Source organism: Rosa chinensis, chromosome 5 (assembly GCF_002994745.2).
Source record: "Rosa chinensis cultivar Old Blush chromosome 5, RchiOBHm-V2, whole genome shotgun sequence".
Lineage (NCBI taxonomy): Eukaryota > Viridiplantae > Streptophyta > Magnoliopsida > Rosales > Rosaceae > Rosa > Rosa chinensis.
In genome coordinates, this window is record NC_037092.1 from 24,987,922 (window position 1) to 25,005,255 (window position 17,334).

The 17,334-nt window shown below is 48.8% G+C and overlaps 1 pseudogene; it reads left to right on the forward strand.

Annotated features, from left to right (window-relative positions):
• The first annotated feature begins 43 nt into the window (after window positions 1-43).
• On the forward strand, window positions 44-17,205 carry LOC112203511 (annotated as a pseudogene).
• The last annotated feature ends 129 nt before the right edge of the window (window positions 17,206-17,334 follow it).

Genomic DNA, 17,334 nt, shown 5'->3' on the forward strand with positions numbered 1-17,334 from the left:
TGTAGTTGACTTGGTATTGCTTTCTACTGTTTTCTTGTTGGCAATGGAAAAATGGAAGTTTTGGGAGTTGGAGAGGTTCAAGAAACCAGAGAAAGAGGATGACTTGCTTCATTGGGAAGTTTATTTCAGGTGAGCTGATTATTGACTGCGTAGGGTTGGTGTTATTAGTTGCTTCACTATCTGCCCACTCTTTAACTCATCAGCTCAGCAATCAGCAAGTTTGGTTGGAAAATGCTAGTTAAATGGACCAATTAGTCAAGGACAACAATAGAGTTGCCAAAATGAAACAGAAACAAAAAGATAACCTCAACCTCGCCCCATATCATTGTGAAGCCCATATTTGAATTGTTTCCTGGTCTGGAATTCGGCGGGTCGACCCGATTTAGACATAAGCCCGACTTACCAATAAAGCAGAATTTTACACAAATGATCATTGAACTTTGGAGTTTGACCAATTTGACACTTTTTGAGTTTTTTCACTCATTTTTTAAAAATATCACTTTACTTACTGAACTTACTAACTCACTTTAGTCATTTTGTCAATTTTATCGGTTAAAAAGACTCGTAAATAGCCACAATTTTGAGGATATTTTAGTAATGATGGTATAAAAATAATTTATTTTTTTACTCCTTATTTATTTATCTCTCTTGACCACACTCATATTTAACTTTATCAAGATACTCACAATCTTGATCGAGCTTGGAACGAGTTCATGCTCGATTGAAAATAAAAATAATAAAAAAATAAATACTTTTTTTTTGGATGATTGGACTAAAATACCCTTAAGGTTAATGATGTTTAACATCAGATTTAACGGCAATAACTAAAGTGAATTGCAAAGTTAAATCTGAGAGTAAAGTGATATATTTAAAAAGTCAGTGACTAAAGTGTCGGATGAGCTATAGTTCAGTGACCATGTGTGTAATTTTCTTATTTCTCACTACCAATATTTTTTTTTTTTTGTTTCGACACTTCCATCCATTCAAGTCATCTTATTTTATACTTTTAAATTTTTATTAGGAATATGTATTGAGAAAAAAAAATTATCAAAAGAGATTCTAGTTACACCTCTAAATTTACTTTCTACTGTTGAAACTGATTTTTTTTTTTTTTTTGAAAGTCTCATTTTACCGTTTTTCACTTTTTCCTATGTTTTTATCCTAATATGCATCTTCCCAACATCCTATCTCCACACTAACACAAGCAATCAATATGGTCATTTACAAAATGTAAATATACTAATATATACTAATCATATTAAATATATAGTCAAATAATATGATATTTCATGATTTTTGAAATTAAGAATATTTTAGGTATTTTGGGTTGTGTACTTAGAAACTTAAAAAGTTCAAAAACTTAGAATTAGAGTATTTTTATTTTGTGAGTCGATATATAATTAGTCGAATCTAACGTTTTATTTTATTATAGTAGTTGTATGACTTTATGGTCAAGCGATGACTAATATTAAGCATAAACTTTCTTATTCTACTTAAAAAAGGCAATGTTATGGTGTGATTTTTATGTATTCTGGGCATGCATTCCTCAAATACAAAGTTTGCATTCATAATGTAGCCATGCATTAATAATAGGGAGTTTCTATTCATACCTCTAAAATTGGTATTTGGACTATTTTTTTTCTTCTAAGTAATAGTTGACTTTGTCAACTCATATCAAATTACCAACTAGGACACAAAAGATGGGAGGAAATAATAGGAGTTTTGTCCATTTACCCTATTTCTAGGGAATTTTTTCCCACTTACCCCATTAAGTTTTTTTAATTCCCTCTTACCCAATACACTCTAAGGAGGTATTCCCTAATACCCCATTAAGATTTTTTTTTTTTGTTTTTTAATACCATTTTGCCCTCACCCCTTTGTTACTTAGAGAGAGAGAGAGAGAGAGAAACCATAGGGGACTTTGCTGGAGCCTGGTCACGGCCGCCGGATTCTGGTCACCTGTCGCAGGAATCCGATCAACTGTAGTCGGATTCAGGCCAACTTTTGCCGAATTCCGGTCACCGGCCGCCGCCAACCGGACTGTTATGAAAACCTCACCGAAAAGGTTTGTTGCCCCCAATAGACATCTATTGCCCTCCAATAGAGGGGCAATAGACCTCTATTGCTCCCCAATAGACGTCTATTGCCCCTCAGTAGAATTTTCGGTCACTGGAATGAGAACTAATTGTACATACATGTGCATTTGCAAGCATAATTAGCTATAATGAGCCACGCTCATTGTACCGCCAGGGGTACCAACGCCCACCATATAAGTGACTGGCGTAAAGACAGCTAGCCGGGTTACCGCCTGAGCCCCGGATCAACCCCAAAGCACCGCCGACGCGCCGCCACGCGCCGTGTCAAGTTAGCATCAGAAGCTACTGAAACTAGGAACTGAAGCACATCAGTCCTACATCGAAAACAAGGAGAAGATCATCCTCTTCCTCACCTATAAAAGGTCCTCTCCTCTCTCCTCATTTATTACGCATTCAATACTTACCTACTGTTACTTTGTCAACATAAATACATTGACTAACTTAGGCATCGGAGAGTTGAAGACCGCCCAGCGCGGTCTCCCTCTGACGCCCATTGTATTTTACTTGACAGGTAACGGGAACCACTAACAACAGAAGTATCGATCCGCCCGCCGGATCTGCGTTAACTAAAGTCCAGCTACCGCTAGACTTTTAGACATTAACATTGGCGCCGTCTGTGGGAACTCTTGAACTAAAGATCATCCCACTACAATCACCATGACTAACGGTAGCGGGGGAAACGCTGAGGAGCAGGCAGAGCTCCCCGCCATTCCCCAACCCTCCGACCCCGCGATCAGCGTTAACCGCGCACTATTCACAACCTCGGCCAACCCCGGCGGTGAGGCAAATCCAGGCAGCAGCCGCCCATCAGGCCAAGATCTCGTCACCATGTACGAGATAGCACTGGTGGATCTTCATAAGGCAAACAGAGAGCGTGAGGAGGAGCGCAAGGAGAAGACCGAAGCCCAAAGACAGGTGGCCGCGCTCATGACGCGCTTTGAGGAACTAAAAAACACTTTGGCGACCACCGACCGCCCGGCACAGAGCGAGCAGTCAAGCAGCACCAGGCGTAGTCGACCCAGCGCCGGCACAACGATGCCAGGGCCGGTCGTACAAATGCATGTACCGCTGAACCCACCTGGGTTGTCGGGAATGGGACCGCCGCCCATACCCCAACTAATGTTAGAACAGGTGGCGGAATCACTTCCACGCACCAACCGCTTGAATACCAGGGCAGGGACTGAGGGTGATCGGCCCATACCTAGGCGCAAGCCAACTCGGCAGGTCGGTCAGGCCGATTCCGCCGGCGATGCAACAGCCCAGCTATTGGAAAGGATGCACCAAATGGAGCAGAGGTTGATCCAGGCGGAGACGGGCGTCCCAGCGTCAACTCGAAACCCGCTATTCACTTCCAGACCCGGCCCATTTTCCGCCGCGATCCTGCAGGCTGTCAGACCGACATATGCAAAAACCCCGAAGATGTCGCAGTATGGCGGAATGACCGATCCCTTTGTCCACATGGACACCTTCAAGAAGGTCACCAACAACAAGGGGTTCGACGACGCCACCTTATGCCATCTGTTCAGCGAAACGTTGGACGGCGAGGCAATGAACTGGTTTTTTGAATGTCCGCCAGGATCTGTCGGCTCATTCCATGCACTGTCGCATGCTTTCCTCTCCCGCTTCATCTTACTGTCCGCCGGACATCACAATACAAGTCAGCTTTTCGGCGTTAAACAAGGGGAGGACGAGTCACTGAAGGCCTTTGTCACAAGGTGGCGGGCGGCAGCATCTCAATGCCGCGACCTAGACAAAACCATGGCATCGGCAGCCTTCAGGAAAGGACTCCTCAAGGGACCGTTCCTCTATCACCTCAATTACAATCATCCCAATGCGACGTACGACCACGTCATGAGTGAGGCGGTCATCCACGCCCAGGCGGAATTCATCACATATGGAGAGACCCCACCACCAACAACGCCAACAAGGTCAACTCAACCATCTTCCAGTCACCAGGTAACCGCTGACAAGCCCCCCTCAGCACCGCCAGCTGACAAGAAAAGGGAGTGGCAGTAGGACCACCACCAAACCAAGCGGCAGAAAGGGCAACATTATTACAAGGGAAACCGCCCAACTCATGGGGATAACCACAACAGGCAGGCGGAGTCCTCACAGCGGTACGCAGTTTTCACGGTCCTAACGGCCTCATATGAAGATATCTATAATCAGTGCAAGGATCAGATCCCACCGCCACCCCCTCCAAAGTACCCAAAAACAGGCAAGCCCAGGAACACTGGCAAGTGGTGCAAATACCACACGGACAGCGGCCACAATACAAACAACTGCAATGCTCTCAAAACGGCCATTGAGACTTTGTACCGTGACGGCAAGTTGGAGCAGTTCAAGGTGCGCCAACCACCACCAGTGATGGCCAACGTTGAGACCTTGGGCCGCATCAACACCATCGATGGCGGTGCTCCAATCACCAACATGTCTCACAGGGCAAGAAAGCGCTATGAACGCGCTAACCACCCAAAGGAAGTTTGCAACATCCGCTACGAGAGATCCGCCAAACTCCCGAGATCAGGTTGGGAGCCTATTACCTTTTCAGAGGAGGAGGAGCGCGGAGTACATTTACCCCATGACGACCCATTCTTAGTCGATGCCATTCTTGGCAAATTCTCGGTGGGGAGAATCTTGGTGGATAGCGGGTCCGCTGTCAACGTCATCTTCAGCGGTTGCTACGACCATCTCAAGCGGAACAAGAAACTACTCCAGGATCACGAGCCACTGCTCAGCTTCTCCGGTGACATCACACAACCACTAGGGTCGGATTACATGCGACTAGTTATCGGCACTAGTCCCTGTATGGCGGAAGTGCACACGGAGTTCATTATTGTCGACTGTTTCAGTTCGTACAACGCTATCATTGGTCGACCAGCGCTTAATAAGCTCAAGTGCATCATTGCCGGATACATGCTTCTCATGAAGTTCCCCACGCCCAACGGCACAGGCTGTGTGAGGGGAAGCCAACAGCTGGCACGAGAATGTTATTCAGCGACTATGGCACGGCCAACGCGCCGCCATGAAATCCTCACAGTGGGTAATGACCCACCACCACCGAATATCTTTGAGGATCCCAGAGATGAGGAGGAGAAATATGTAAAGAAGGAGCCGGTCAACCCGGACACGTCGCTGAAGGTTGTCTGCATCTCAGACGAGCATCCTGAGAGGACGGTCCGCATAGGCGCCCAACTAGATCCAGAAGTGGAGGCAGAACTCACTCAATTCCTACGTGATAACGCGGCCGTCTTTGCATGGTCCTATGCGGACATGCCAGGCATCTCTACTGAAATAATCACTCATAAGCTGACCATCAAACCTTCCTTTTTTCCCATCAAGCAGAAGCGGAGGGCTTTTGATGAGGAAAAGTACCAGGCAATCGGACAGGAGGTCGCCAAACTACGGGACATTGGATTCATCCGCCAAGTCATCTACCCTCAATGGATCTCAAATCTGGTAATGGTAAAAAAGCCCAGCGGCAAGTGGCGGATGTGCGTCGACTTCAAAAATCTCAACAAGGCATGCCCAAAGGATAGTTTCCCGCTACCTCGTATCGATCAGCTGGTCGATGCAACCGCCGGACACGAACTCCTCAGCATGATGGACGCCTTCTCCGGATACAATCAGATCAAGATGCACCCCAGCGACCAAGAATGCACCACCTTCACCACCGACAAAGGCCTCTACTGCTACAATGTCATGCCTTTTGGTTTGAAGAACGCCGGTGCAACTTATCAGCGGTTGATGAACGCCATGTTCGCTGAGCATCTGGGAAAAATCATCGAGGTCTATGTGGACGACATGCTAGTTAAGAGCATAAAGGCCAGTGGACATGTGGCAAACCTCAGGATCATAGTAACCATCCTCCTGGCCTACGGTATGCGCCTCAACCCAGAAAAATGTTTCTTTGCAGTCACCGCTAGCAAATTTCTGGGTTACATCGTCAGCGAGCGAGGTATCGAGGCTAACCCAGATAAGGTACAGGCCATCCTTAACCTGTCGGACCCCAAGTATAAGGTGGACGTCCAGTGCCTCCAGGGCAAGTTAACCGCCCTTTCTCGATTCATCTCTCGACTTACTGACAAGTGCGCCCCATTCTTCAAACTTCTCAAAACGACTCACAAGAAGGTCATTGACTGGAACCCAGAATGTCAGGCGGCGTTCCAGGGCCTAAAGGAATATCTGGCGGCAGTCCCTCTCCTTTCTGTCCCTGTCCAAGGAGAGACACTATTCATATATCTGGCGGTCTCGGCAACGGCAGTAAGCTGCGCCATAGTCCGGCGGGAAGGCCAGGATGAACTCCCAGTATTCTACGCCGGCAGAGGTATGAACGGAGCGGAAACAAGGTATCCACCTTTGGAACAACTGGCTCTCGCACTTATCGTTGCCGCCAGACGCCTCCGCCAATATTTCCAGGCTCACACGATCCATGTGTTAACCAATCAACCGATGAGGCAGGTAATGCAGAACCCTGAACACTCGGGCCGCCTCAGTAAGTGGGCGATTGAGCTCAGCAAATTTGACATAGAGTACAAGCCAAGAACCGCCAAGAAGGGCCAGGCAGTAGCGGACTTCATCGCTGAACTTACCGAGCGTCAGCCGGAACCCAGTACTCAAACAAAGTCCGCAACAGAAATAGTAGCCAGTGTAGAGGCAACTCCCCCACAGTCCGATTGGAACCTCCACGTGGACGGATCCGCCTGTGCCAAGGCCAGCGGCGCCGGAGTCATCTTAACCGGACCCGGGGGACTGAACGCAGAGTACGCGTTGAAATTCAACTTCAAAGCTTCAAACAATATGGCGGAGTACGAGGCGCTCATAGCCGGTCTACTCCTCGCCATTGACTCCGGAGCTGACAACGTCAACATATTCAGCGACTCCCAACTAGTCGTCAATCAGGTCAACGACAGCTTCCAAGCCAAGGACCAGCAGCTAGCGGCATATTTGGGGTACGTAAAGACGTTGCTAAAGAAGTTCAAATTTCACACAATCACACAAATCCCCAGGGAAAAGAACGCCAAGGTTGATTCACTGGCGAGACTGGCAACCGCCCAACCGCATAAGAGTCCAGCGGACACAAGGGTGGAGTATCTTGACAAGCCAAGTATCACAAAGACCCTGGCGGAAATCTTCAACTTTCAGGTCAACCCCAGCTGGATGGACGAGATCATTACATATAAACGCAACGGAACGTTGCCAGAAGACAAGGTACAGGCAAGACAGCTCCAGCGAAGAGCAACCCGCTACAACATCCAGCACGGCAAGCTCTACCGCCAGGGGTTCACCCATCCTAACCTCCGCTGTCTAACCCCAGAGGAAGGAAGGGTTGTCCTAGCAGAAATCCATGGCGGGGAATGCGGAAACCACTCGGGCGCCAGATCCCTGGCCAACCGCACAATGCGACAAGGGTACTTCTGGCCCACACTTGGTGATGACGCCCGGCGGATTTCGAGGTCTTGCCACAAATGCCAACAGTTTGCAGATCTCCCACACGCACCAGCGGAACCACTGTCAATCATCGTGGGCCCATGGATTCATTCCACGTGGGGCCTTGATCTGATGGGAAAATTCCAAACTGCCAAGGGTCAGTTCAAATACATCATTGTTGCCATCGATTACAACAGCAAGTGGATAGAGGCAGAGCCACTGACGGCAATAACTACCGCCAAGGTAATTCGCTTCCTTTGGAAGAATATCTACTGCCGCTACGGTGTCCCACACACAATCATTACAGACAACGGCACACAGTTCAACAATGACGAGCTCATCTCCTTCACCACCAACTTAGGCACCAAGTTGAGGTTTGCATCTGTCGCCCACCCCCAGACCAACGGCCAGGTCGAAGCGGCAAATAAGATAATCAAAAAGTTGTTAAAAAAGAAGCTCGACAACGCCAAGGGTTTATGGGCGGAAAAGCTCCCAGAGGTTCTGTGGGCCATACGAACAACTCCAACCTCCGCCACCGGAGAAACTCCTTTTTGTATGATGTTCGGCACAGAGGCTGTCTTACCCATTGAAGTTACTCAACCTACCGCTAGAGTCGAAGGCTACTGCCCAGAGAACAACAGCGCCGGCGTCAACTTGGACAAGGACCTCCTAGAAGAGAAAAGACGCAAGGCCCACTTACACAATCTACAAAACAAACAACGGGTATCACGTTTCTACAACGCCAGAGTCAAGGCCCGGAACCTCCAGCTGGGGGACTCGGTCATGAAGGAAGTCATTCCGCCGCCGACAAAACTCCGCCCAACTTGGGAAGGCCCGTACAAAATTGTGGAAGTCGTTAGCCCAGGCACCTTCTACTTAATGGACAAGGACGGCGTCACATCGGCCCGCCCTTGGAATACTGAACACCTTCGGTATTACTACAAATAGTCAGAACGCTACCCAGGAGCATCTTGACTTAGCTAAATTTTTTGTTCAAATATTTAGCTAAGGGAAGCTACCCAACGGGTACTACCCCGCTTTTGTACACTGATCAGTCAGCTATCAATGAAACGAGGAATTATTCAAACCATTGTTACCAAGTCTAGCACTGAGGGCAACTGGCAACGCCAGCAATCGTCGGCGGACCTCGTCCGCTACGAGGTGCACTTGGACCAATCTTAATTCCTTTAATGTTTCATTGATCGACAAAAGAAAAATATAACTTAAAAACACTACATGGCAAACCAAGTCAGAAATTTATGTTACGCCCCAAAATTCTTTACAAACTGATATGCCTCAGCGGCTACAAAAAAGCGGAAAGCGAAAAAAAAAAAAAAAACTATGGAAGTCTCAGCTAGCTTCAGCGGTTGGCTTCGACATCTGCGGCTTCAACAGGCGGCGGCGCGACCGATCGGCTCGCTTGATCGGACCCTCGAGCTGTCGGACTGGGGGTCTCTATAGTACCATCCACCCGGGTGTGTGCCTCCAGAAATCCGGCACGTGACACCTCAGACGGGGTCTGCTGGGGAGTCTGCTGGGACCCTTCCGGCGGATGTGGGCCACTTTCCCCGCTGCCCGAGTGAGTACCCGCAGCTGGGGCAGGCACGACGTCTGTCTCCAGCGGGACACTCTCGGCCGCCGGCACGTCAGGCTGTGACGCCTTTGCAAAGTCAATGGTACCCTTCCGCTTCAACATGTCTATATTGGCCCGGGCCCCAGACTTCGCCGCTTCGGTCAGTGTCTTCTTAAATTCTGCCGACTGCTTGAACGCTTCGACAGCGGCGGCCGCAACGGTACTCCCTTCAGCTCTCAGGCGGGTAACCTCACCCCCCAGCCGCTTCATTTCGACCATCCTATCGGCAGACTCCCGCTGCACTATAATGAGTTTTTTGTCTTTAGCGGCTATCCTCTCCTGCAACAATGCGATCTCCTGCTCCAACTGGGAGACGCGTTCATTCCTCTCCAAGTCCCGCCTGATGGCCGCATTAAGCTTGCCGCGGGCGTCCGCATAATCACACTCCGCCTTGACCAGCCCCCGCTCAACCTCCGCCAGTCTCTCCTTTGCCTCCGCCAACTCCCTCTGGAGACCTCCGATTTCTTCCCTGAGCTCTCCCTCAATCCGGGGCAGCTTCGACGCCGCCATGAACATATCATGTAACCCCGCCGATATTTGGCCAAAGGCCGAGCTGAAGGGCGATTGGTCAATTGCGGTCGGGCGCGATATGCCCGCCAGACCGCCAAACCCCAGCCGCTCGCACAGATGGAAGAGGAACTCCCGCTCCCCTTCTGTCATAAATGGCGCATACTCGGCGAACGAGTCTAGCTCACCGACGGCGGGCGCCTCTCCCTCCACCGCCGCAGTCTTTGAGGGAGCCTGTCGGGCCTTCTTCTGACGACGGGACCCGACCACCACCTCGTCTCCCTCTTCCTCGTCAGGAGACTCAGCCGTCCGGCGCTTTCTCTCCAGCGCCCTCTGACTCCCAGCAACGGCCCTCGTCACCCTCACTGGCGGCTCCTCCCTTGTCACAGTGACATCTTCCGCCGGTTGCACAACCTTTTGAGGACCCCGCCTGTGAGCAGGCATCCGCTCCTTCTGTGGCCCGGCCGCAGCACTTCCCCTCTGATCCACGCCGACTGTCTGAGTCCCCGCCTGCACCGTAGGCAGACCATCCTCACCAAGGTGAGACTGGTGCGGCATCGGCATCACCACCGGAACATCGGACTGGCTCAACACCAATGTCTCCGGGTTCACCACGGTCTGCTGGGCCGCCAGCCCCTCGGCATACATGGCCTCCAAAAAATTGTCTATCTCCGCCCGATCCATCGCCTTCTCAAATGCGTCGCGACTCGATTTGTTGCCCGGCGGAGTTTCTAAAAAAAAAAGCGACAGCCATCAGTCAAACAATTCAAAAATATAGTACGATATGACAGGGTAGACTCCTCACCAATGGAGCGTGTTAGTCGCAGGTCGACCAGCAACTCCCAACCAATCAGCAGGCGGAAATCAAGCAAGTTTCGGTTCCGCCAGCAACCCCTGATCCTCGCCACGCGACACTCTTCTTCGCGCGTTAGCGTGTACCGAAGTCCCGCTGCACAAAAAAAAAAAAAAAAAAACACGTCGTTAGTAGGAATACAAGTGCAAGCACGTCAACACGCCAAATACTTTCAGCGGAAACCGGACACCAACCTCGAATAGGTTGGAACTCAGACTTGATCCTAAATGTCGGCCCTTCCTCATTCGATCTGGCGTGGTACTCCCAACCGTCTGTAGCGACGCAGAAGGTCCCCCGCCAGTAGGACATTGAGTCCCTTAGATTCTCAATTAGCTTGGGCGCTCCCTGCCGGCGACTCAAGTTCACTTGCCCTTTGCAGCCTCGGCGCTTCACATACACCAACTCGTAGAAGTACAGCACTTCCGCCACAGTCGGCCCCTCGCACCCGGATAACCGCCAGAGGGAGTTCAGGGCCAACATTAACCGCCACATATTGGGGCAAATCTGACCAAACGCAAGGCCAAATTTGCACACCAATATCTGGAGGTTGGGCACCAGCAGGAATGTCAGTCCTTGACGGAATATCGCCTCGTGAACGGCAGCAAAACCCGCTGGGAGAATCGAGGCCTTTTCATCCGCTGTCGGCGGGCGCAGCTTCACCGACCCCGGCAACCGAAACGTCTGTTTCATCCGGTTAACGGCAGCGGCGGTCATCCGCCCACCTGCCTCGTCGACGGCGGTGCCATCTGAGAGAAACCACGCTGATTCGGCATTCTGCCCCGCTACTTCCTCTTCGCCAGCAGAGCCGCTAGCAGCACTATTGCTTGCCAAGCGCTCGTCGCGCCTAGTTTTGGCGGCAGCGGCCTCACCCGCCCTAGAGCTCTCTGGACGCGAACCACGGCCCATAGCTACGTCCCAGAGGATGGTCTGAAGAGGCTCAACTTCTAGCGGTTTTGGCAGTGAGGTTCCTGCATGGGCAGACGGACGCAACGAATCAATAAAAATCCTATCCGCCGCGCTGAACGACACGTCAGACCCGGAATCCTCACTGCTCGAAATCTCTATAACGTTAGCCATCCCAAACCCTAAAACCCACATCAGTTAGCACAAATACAGATCTAACCTACTCTCGCATCAGATATAGCCAAAGGTATCAACAACAAAACCCAGAAAACTCCAAAGTGCAAAACAGACGCACTCAACCCAGATTCGGCTATCTATTCCTTAACCACCAACGCTTAGCCAACCATAATCCAACCCCCCCAAAGAAATCCCATTCACACCTCAAAACACACCCAGCAAAACCAGCAGTCATCTCAGAAAGGCAAAAACAGCAAAACCCAGAAATAAACAGACCCACTAAAACAAAAACAAAAAGGGGAAATCCAGGTACCAACCTCAGTGGTGCAATCTTCAGCACGGTCGTGCACGGTGACGATCGACGTCTCTCTGGAAACGGTATACCCACGCTCCGGCAGGCTCTCTCTTCGGTCTCGGATAAACAGAACTCGAAGACGACGACTAGGTTTTCAAATTTTCGCAAAGTGGCAAATCTCCCAAGGTCCTCCCCCCCCCCCCCCCTTTTAATCTCGGCATCAACGCGTCCTAAGCCGTCTGCTCCATAACGGCATCACGTACCAGCCGTACACGTGTCATCAGTCTCCACTCACTCTCCGGAGTACCCGAGGCGTTACCTCGGTTATGAAACCCACAATTAATATCATTAAAAGCTAGATGATGGACAGGCTTAGGAGACAAGCCTACGCACGCTAACCCGCTATAGGTTCGACACGTGTTAAACAGTTGGGATGACTTCGTAAAGAACCGCCTGAAGTCTCCGCTGAGCGAAACCCCGCCAGCGGATCTTCACTTGTCATCCTCCAAGTGACGGAGTCTCCGCTGAGGGAAACCCCGCCAGCGGATCTTCACTTGTCATCCTCCAAGTGACGGAGTCTCCGCTGAGGGAAACCCCGCCAGCGGATCTTCACTTGTCATCTGCCAAGTGACGGAGTCTCCGCTGAGCGAAACCCCGCCAGCGGATCTTCACTTGTCATCCTCCAAGTGACGGAGTCTCCGCTGAGGGAAACCCCGCCAGCGGATCTTCACTTGTCATCCTCCAAGTGACGGAGTCTCCGCTGAGGGAAACCCCGCCAGTGGATCTTCACTTGTCATCTGCCAAGTGACGGAGTCTCCGCTGAGCGAAACCCCGCCAGCGGATCTTCACTTGTCATCCTCCAAGTGACGGAGTCTCGGCTGAGCGAAACCCCGCCAGCGGATCTTCACTTGTCATCCTCCAAGTGACGGAGTCTCCGCTGAGCGAAACCCCGCCAGCGGATCTTCACTTGCATCTGCCAAGTGACGGAGTCTCCGCTGAGCGAAACCCCGCCAGCGGATCTTCACTTGTCATCCTCCAAGTGACGGAGTCTCCGCTGAGCGAAACCCCGCCAGCGGATCTTCACTTGCATCTGCCAAGTGACGGAGTCTCCGCTGAGCGAAACCCCGCCAGCGGATCTTCACTTGTCATCCTCCAAGTGACGGAGTCTCCGCTGAGCGAAACCCCGCCAGCGGAACTTCTTTTGTCACCATCAAAGTCTCCAACAGAACTTCTCTCGTCATTCCGTAAACGGGGCGTCCTCCGCTACACAGCACACCGCTAGCGAACCCCCTTTCTCATCTGACAAACTGCGTACTTTATTCAGCGCAATACCGCTCAATAAAATACCACCAAGCACGTCTACTTGACGCTGCTTCCTGCTACATCTAGCGGGGGGACTTCCGCCAGCGGTGGATCCCGAGGCCACGCCTCTCTGACAACGCCGCCACGCGGAGTTACGGTCAGAATGTCCCTACGGGACACGGGGACTAGTCAACAGTCTACGACAGCCCTGATCAGGTACGTTGACCCCCGTCACTTGGGTGCTAAGATTGGGCTCGCAACCCAACACCTTCTGCTCCGTGCAGCGCTGCTCCGTGCAGCTCCCCCTCAACAAACAATAATAGCGACCATCCGGAGGTCCATCTTAGCCGGGGAGTGGGGGACTCCCTGGGGGGCCTAGCAGGGGCCCACCCGAAAGGGCACAAAGCGTTTGCTCAGTAAATCCATGGTTGACGACGCACTGACGCTAATTATGCTTCTGCAAAGTCTAGCGGGAGAAACGCTTCAAACCGCCGATCAACTCCCCAACCAAGATTGCCCTCCTTGACTGGGGATTTGGGGGACTTGTACATACATGTGTATTTGCAAGCATAATTAGCTATAATGAGCCACGCTCATTGTACCGCCAAGGGTACCAACGCCCACCATATAAGTGACTGGCGTAAAGACAGCTAGCCGGGTTACCGCCTGAGCCCCGGATCAACCCCAAAGCACCGCCGACGCGCCGCCACGCGCCGTGTCAAGTTAGCATCAGAAGCTACTGAAACTGGGAACTGAAGCACATCAGTCCCACATCGAAAACAAGGAGAAGATCATCCTCTTCCTCACCTATAAAAGGTCCTCTCCTCTCTCCTCATTTATTACGCATTCAATACTTACCTACTGTTACTTTGTCAACATAAATACATTGACTAACTTAGGCATCGGAGAGTTGAAGACCGCCCAGCGCGGTCTCCCTCTGACGCCCATTGTATTTTACTTGACAGGTAACGGGAACCACTAACAACAGAAGTATCGATCCGCCCGTCGGATCTGCGTTAACTAAAGTCCAGCTACCGCTAGACTTTTAGACATTAACACTAATCTTCCTAAATTTAGACAAACAAAACTTTGATTAAAGAAAAAAAAAAAAAGGGAGATTACATCAATTCAAAATGTCTATTACCCCCCAATAGACGTCTATTGCCCATAAATAAAACATTTTTTTTCTTTGATTAAAGTCCTCCTGCCCCATTTTATTTATTAAAAAAAAAAAACGTTGTCCCAAAAAAAGGACGTCGTCCAAAAAAAAGAAGAAGGAAGAAATGATCGATCTCAGACGGAAAAAAAAAATTGCAGAGGGATCCAGTCTTCGTCTCCGGCAAAGAATCAACGGAAGGTCCAGATTCGGAGCTTTCTGGAGGAGAGTTCTAGTTCCGGCTAGACACCCAAGTCAAAAGCAGGCGCCGGTGCTTCGGATCTGTGACTCCCAGATCGCGTACCAGGTTGTCTTCACTCAGCTTCGTCGTCGGTCCTCGACTTCAGCCGCCGCGAACCTACCAAACCTCCTACTCCGGCGTTTCTCTTCATTTGACTCCGGCTACCACGTAGCTTCAGATTTCTTCCTTGCCGCCGACGAGCCGACCAGGATCTGAACTGTGCTGGCAAAATCGACCCAGCCCCGGCGACTTAGCGCATACAAGATCCGGTGCGGGCATCGACGCTGGCGTGAACAAGGACCGAGAGAGAGAGAGAGAGAGAGAGAGAGAGAGAGAGAGAGAGAGAGAGAGAGAGAGAGAGAGAGAGAGAGAGAGAGAGAGAGAGAGAGAGAGAGGACGCAGTGGCATGCTTGTAATATTTTAATTGGATTGAGGGCAAAATGGTCATTTTTTGTTAAAATGGGCATGTGGGAACAAAAATCTCTTGCTGGGGTAAGTGGGATAATTTTCCCTCATTTTGGGGTTTTGGGTCAAGGACCCAAAATAATAATAATAAGTCTTCAACTTGGAGAAAACTTTCTCCTCCAACATAAACCTAAATTCATTAGGAACAGTTATTCTTTATCTCTCAAACGTCAATCTTGGTGGTGAGATTCTACTCCCCGAGTCAGAGGTGAGATAGAATCTATCAAGCTTAATACCTAGTTAGAAAGTTATACCTAGTTTTAGCTTCTTTTCTATCAGTTTTCTACTTAGAAATTTATACCTAGTTATCTAGTAGAAATTTGAATATTTATATTTGACCTTTGAACAATCATATAGTTTTCTACTTAGAAATTTATACCTAGTTATCTAGTAGAAATTTGAATATTTTTGTTTGACCTTTGAACAATCATATGATGATTATGCACATTCATATGTTCTACAGTACCCAGCTAACTTTTGAACTTTTGATATAACTCGTCAACGTCACATGCACAAGTTCATGGAAGAAACACTAAAGTACATATAGAATGAAAGAAATAAATAGGAGCGACAAAATTAGGTGAGGGAGAGAGACTACCACCTGGAGATTTTTTTAATTTTTTTTTAGGTAAAATAGGATTGTGAATTGTTCAAAAATTGAAGGAGGTCAATTTACCAATTTTGGAGGTATGAATAGAATCTAAAAAAAAAAAAAGACTTTTATTGATTTTATTGGGCAATGGGCATTTTGGGAAAATTAGGGAGGTGTAAATAGCTAATTGGTTATTTGTAAAAGTAAGTTTGAGGTCTATTAAGTGGAGAGGTCCAAATACCGATTTTGGAGATATAAATAAATTGGAGAGTTGGCTGTGTTTTGTTGTGTCATCTTTAGCCTCTATATATAGGCTGCTCGTAGATTCACATTCCAAATAGGAATGAAATACTATATTTTAGGCCACAGTTATTGGCCTTGAATCAAATCAAAACTCTTAATAGTTTTGATAACTATCGTAAGCAATAATAGATTGACTCTGTCGTAGCAATCTTTTAAGCAAAGTTAATTACCTTTTAGAGTCCTGGACGTAATCTTCCTCTTAACAACGTAATTGCCTCAAGGACTGATTCTTGGATATTGCCTTCGCGAGCACTACGTAGCTTGCGGCATGCAATCATGTATCCCTTGTTTGTTGCAATTAAGGATAATTGCATCCTTCCATATACTGACTATTTGCATGGGAAAGCAGTGATTGGCTTGCATATATATCTCTTCGCGACTTTGCGAGGACTCCCTTCAACAGCCTTTAATTATGCATATATATGTGTAGCCCCACATAACCTTGATTGCCTCTTCATTGCCACATATGTAGGCAAACTTAATTGCTTATAGGTGAACAGGGGCGGATCCATGTGGCAGGCTCTATGGGCTGGAGCCTAGACAATATTTTGGGCCAAAAACCCTTAAGTATATGTATATATTTACCTTCAGCCCATACTAGCCAAAGAAAAAAAAAACTTATCTGCAGGTCGCGTACTCCCACAGCCACAGCCCACAGCAGCTCACTACTCAGACCTCAGTAGGTCAGTGGTGGCAGAAACTACGCCGCCCATGCCAAAGAACTCGGCAATGCCGTCCCCAAGGTCCCCTCTTTTCTTCTCTTTTCACTCTTTCTGCATCTCATTTTCCGTCTCAATTTCCAATCTTGATTCGGATGATCCGTGAAGGAGCCTGTGCTTTTTCTCAAACTGACGTCTTCTTACTTGGAAAACGGAGGCACCATCGAAATCCCTCACCCTTTGGAGTCGTTGGACCATGAGGTGGAGGCGTGGAGCTGCTGTCATCATATCCAAGAAAGCTCGCGATGTTCCTCAGGCCAAGGCCATGGATGACGTTGGTGGTAATTTATTTTATTGATTGTTGTATTTACTAATCGATTGATTCTTGTGTTAATTTGATTTTAAAGAGATTATCTTGTTTGAGTTGGAATCTGATTAGTGACAATCACATTGTTTAAGGTTATACACTTGCTCTTGATATGACTGACATAGAGATTCAAGCTACTGCTAAGGTAATCATCATAATTTGTAGTGTGAATTGATGCTATACTTATAAATCATAGTGTGACTGTGTGAGGCTATACTTTAGATAGCTATTCAGTTATGAACAATTTGTCAATATACGGTGCACCGTTTTCCATATAAATCTGTGGTTCCCCCGCTTCTCTTCAAATGTGTAATCAAAGAAGTGTATGCACTAGGATATGCTTGGTAGAGGCAAT